This window comes from Cyclopterus lumpus, chromosome 22 (genome assembly GCF_009769545.1).
Source record: "Cyclopterus lumpus isolate fCycLum1 chromosome 22, fCycLum1.pri, whole genome shotgun sequence".
NCBI classification, from domain to species: Eukaryota; Metazoa; Chordata; class Actinopteri; order Perciformes; family Cyclopteridae; genus Cyclopterus; species Cyclopterus lumpus.
Window position 1 is genome coordinate 12293283 of NC_046987.1, and position 4806 is coordinate 12298088.

A 4806-nucleotide genomic window follows, 5' to 3' on the forward strand; every position below is an offset into this window, starting at 1 on the left:
AAAGCCCGCGGGACTCCGGGTCAACCCACCGCTGGGCACCGGGCAGCGAGTAATGGGCTAGTGGCGGCAGGCACTGGGCACTGGGCGCTGAGTTGGGACACAATGGTGGAGGGCTAGTCCAGGCCAAAATCAGGCCAAGTAGTTGCAATCAGTGGTGCATGAGGAGGTCTGGCACAGACTTTCAGCTGCCTCTCCTCTCCTCAGCAGTGAGCTGCAGTGATGAGCACAGGAGCAGCTATGGTCTGTCCTGTCTCAATTAGCACTACGCCCCTTTTACCCTGGAGAAGAGAGACGGAGTCCGCTGTCTGGTGCAGAAATGTTGCATGCTGTATTTGGTAATGCTTTATTGTATTGGTCCTGTAATATTCTGGAAAATATTTTTACAAACATTTTATTTCCATTATATAATGGAAATAAATATAAATTATAATATATATAATATAAATGTATAATATATAATATTTATAATATATATTATATAAATTTGCACATTATATAATGTGCAAATTAAGGTGAAAACGCAGAGACAGTAAATGCAGCCGTTACCCACTTATTTTAATTAGTTTTTAAGATGGAACAAAGTTAAGCTACTAATGTGATGGAATAAAGTGAAAGTCCGCCTATTTGTAAATAAAATGCCCCAAAACAGTAAAATCTATCAACCACAGTTTTTCACAGCCCAAAGTGACATATTCAGATTGCTTGTTTTGTCAAAATATATTACATTTACAATGATGTAGAACAAGGGAAAGGAACAAATCTTCACTGCATTATGGTTCTAAATTTTATTTTGACTGAAAGAAACGATTAATCAACAATCAAAATAGTTTGTGAAAATATAATTCAAAAAAGCTTTCCAAATCAAGACGAAGAATCTCTTTTTTATCAATGCAAACTAATTCTGTCTCTCGGCCACATGCCACAGCTGCATTTTGATCTTAATTCACATGCTTTTGGCTAATTTCACAGCCATCTATTTTTAATAAGCGTGCCACTATCATGAAATGGCAGAGAACAGGAGATCATCTGTGCGGCTTGCTGCCCCAGCAATGTTAAATTAACTATGTGTAGGCAGCTGCTCTTTGAGCTCAAACACTTTTGTTGTGTGGTGAAAACAATGAATAATTCTCTTTACACCCCATGTGTGGGTGTTGGGAGCGGGGCAGCAAACAGGAGTACCATCCGTGGCTCAGATCAAAAGCCAGGCAAAGTTTAGGATGAACACACGCACCGAGCTGACGGGGAGGCGAGAATGCAGAGGAGTGTTTGAAGAGAGCCCTTCTTTACCATAAAACGATATGCAGTATGTATACGTGTGTATTTGTCTGAGTGAAAGAGTGACGATGTTTACATGTGACGACTGTGTTCGCCTTCTGAGTTGACATCTGTGCGGCCCGCCGTTGTTTCCAGCGTATGGTACGATCCACCGTGCTGATAAAAGATCTGCAGCAGCCCAGATGCAAGAGGGATGCCACCAGAATGGCAGCAATTACAAGAGTAGGTGCAGTCATACATGTGGATCTTCGGACGCTTCTGGATACACCTGACAGGATCTGCATGAGTGGGCCTGAGGTGGGATAAGCAATGTATTCTAGTCAGGTGCAGTAGCACACATTGGAAAAAAGAACACGCAATATTTCTATTAAAATAGAACATAGTTCAGAAGATGTTTTAGCTTTTAAATAGCTTGAGAACACATTTTCTGTCATAATTTTCTGTAAAATCAAACATTTTACAATATTACTGCTAACAACCCCGAACAGAAAGACGGTTCTCAATCTTTTTTTAGCGCACCAAACAGATAAAAAAAAAAGTCTGTTGGACCCACAGGAAAACTATCTCAGCAGCTCACCTAAGACAAAGTCATTCCCAAATGGTAAAGAAACCTCGCCAATTTTCATGGAAACAGTTCATTGTGTGACCCTACGTGCCACCTCACCTTCCTCAGATCTTTTTCTCTCACTTCAACTGTGATACCTGTGAAGCTTCCGCCAAACCCAGAAACACCTTCAGAAAATAAAGTCAGCCTGTTGGTGTGCTGTCTGCAGGGCATTCACCTGCCAGACAGATGCACAGGGAGCGGGTAAAGAAAAGCAAGAGAGAGAGAGAGAGAGAGGCCGCCTGTTACAAAGCTCCTCGACATTGATCGTGACAGATTTTTGGGGGGTTTTGCGTTGAAGGAAAGCTCCGGAGTGCAGTGGGTTCAGTAACTCACTCAGGAACAGTTCTAAGAACGGATTGAGAAGTTTATTATTAGCCAATAATTCCAGCAGCTGCAGTCAGGCAGTCAGTCTATATGAGAAAATATGGGAAAATGATGCAGTGCGTGTTTACCGTGATTTGGTTTGGAGTAGGAATCCAATAAAGATGATGAAGAAGCCTCATCTCCGCACCTCGCAGGGCTGGGCTGGGTGGCAGAGTATTCAGTGGAGTGAGGGGAGAGGGAGCACAGGGAGAGGGAAGTGATTACTGTCGTTAAGTTGACAGGAAATGTTGCATCTCTATGACGTTTAGTAATGATCACAGCAGCTGGGAACAATAAAACTCCAACATTGCGCAATTATTGGCCTGCCTCACTTACATTGGATAAAAGTAATAATGCACATTATCCCCACATCCCCCTTTATAGTCTCACCAGCGAGGGAGCAGAGGCAGCAAATGAGATTTGCTGCGCAGGAAGCTGAGTAGGCTGACGGTTATGATTGACTGGAGGAAGACTTCCTGCAGTGTTGTGTGATGTGACCACTCTCTCACTCGCTCTATCAATTCATTTATTATATTTTCTCCTTTATTTAATTTCTCATGATTTGACTTTGCGCCTTGGGGACAGAGGGGGAAGATCTGAAAGTTAAAACTGCACCCGGAGAGTGTTGACAGCAGCTTGGATTCATGACAGAAACCACAAATATGTTCCATTGGCAGTGAGTTAACACGATATGAGAGAGAGAGAGAAGACAGGAAAGAGATACATTAATTATCAAACTATATACATAGTAGTATATCAGAAATTGAGAAAACAAATGCTTGTAAACTAAAAATTACAATATCTTTATAGAATATCTTTACATCTATATCCTGATTCCTGATAGTAATTATTTGTTAACAACCATTTGTTTTCTTCCTTTCTAAACTACTACGTATTAATGTGTGGTTGATGAATGAAGGACAACTTTTGATGACTGGCTCCCGACAGGAATGAGAAATCGGTAATAAATCACCTTGGACGAGCAACTATACTGTGACGTGCAATTTTCATGCTACATATGCAATTGTATCCTATCCATGTGGACATAATAACTTTTACTCTTGTTAGGACTTTTTATATTACACAGAATGCAACATAATTAGATTCATAGTGGTGCTAAATTGGTAATCTAGATTGAGAGATATCACTGCCTCTCATGACAAACTGATAAACATTTTTTATTTTACTTTTCTGCTCAAAATATAAACATATTCGAGAAACATATTTCCTAAAATGCATGCACTTATCAAAAATAATCTTGCATACTTGTGTGTGTACGTGTCCTGTATTTTCATTTGACCAATTACTGTTATTAATCATTTATTCATTATGCATGTAGACAGTTTAATGCTCGAACACATTCATGCAAATCAAGTACATATAGAGTTTGAGAGACACTGTAAGAGAAATCTTAAAGTATTACCTTCCATATTTAATTGAGGCCTACAGAACAGAGGAGTGTTTTGACCTTTCTGCTCTCTGTGAATGTGTGTGTGTGTGTGTCTACATGCACTGAGTATGAGGATGGTCTAACCAGTTGAATATTAATGATTGATTAGGCCTGTCGTGGCTGTGCATAAATATGAAGTGTGCGTTTGTACTTCGAAGGGCATTCTGTAGTACCTCTTCTCTGCTCTTCTCTTTCAGGCCTTAATTAAAATGTTTCAGATGGTTCCCTTAGTAATGACCAGTACTGATACTGCACTGGAGAAGAGATAATATAAGTACATGACCGAGGAGGTCAAGCCTCGGATGGAAAAGCAGTTTATTTGTTTGCTTTGCCTGCCAGTGTTCATCAACAACATCCTCCTTCTTAAATCCTGAAATATATTGCAGAGGGCTGCTGTAACATTTCGTAGGAGCTAAAACCTGAAACGCCTCAGAAATGTTTCTTTTTTGATGAAGGGAACTAGTTTATCTTCATCTTGTGCCCTGGCTTCCTGTCTGGGAGTTGTTTCGAGAACAAAAGAAACATCTTGTCCTGTTCGAAGAGAAGAAAACCAAAAAAGAGACAGATGTAGAGTGCCTTCTCAGAAACCTCTGACACCGGATGCTTACCTCGCGATATAGCGAGCGTGTGGTCGTATGCGTCTTCCGGGATACTTTTACCTTTTGGAGGCGCTTTGAAGGAAGTTATCAAAAACCCCGCTCTTTCATCTTGTCCGGCCCCAGCGCTCTGCTCTCCTCCACTGGTGGTTTCCCCTCCAGCCCCTTCACTCTTCTCTCGCTTACTCTTGCCCACAGCTTCTTTACCCTTAGCTCCAAAAAAAACACACACACTGCTGCTCTCAAGTACTCATAAAAATAGGGCGTACAATGTGTGCATTTTTTTTGTACCATCCCTGCCCCCTCTTTGCTTACTCATCTCAGAATGTAGAAGTAGGTAGATGCTATGCCGGCGATGATTATGTCATGTTTATTTCTCCCCGGCATGTATCACTTGTTATGAGTCATGCCAGGGTGCAGACTCTGTATGCTGATGGTGGAGAAAGAGTTTTGGGAAACCATGCACCAATTGCTTTTTGAGCTGCTAGTGTGTATATTGGCCAAAACGGTCAGGT

The 4806-nt window shown here is 41.2% G+C and overlaps 1 long non-coding RNA gene across 2 annotated transcripts; it reads right to left on the bottom strand.

Annotated features, from left to right (window-relative positions):
* Positions 1–770: 770 nt before the first annotated feature.
* Positions 771–4606, bottom strand: LOC117725404. Of its 2 annotated transcripts, XR_004608928.1 has the most exons (4): positions 4304–4606; positions 2335–2407; positions 1940–2227; positions 771–1567 (listed from the first exon to the last, which is right to left on the bottom strand). It is a non-coding gene; the product is annotated as an uncharacterized LOC117725404 (long non-coding RNA). The 2 variants fall into 2 exon arrangements; XR_004608927.1 differs by having other exon boundaries at positions 2335–4606.
* Positions 4607–4806: the final 200 nt, after the last annotated feature.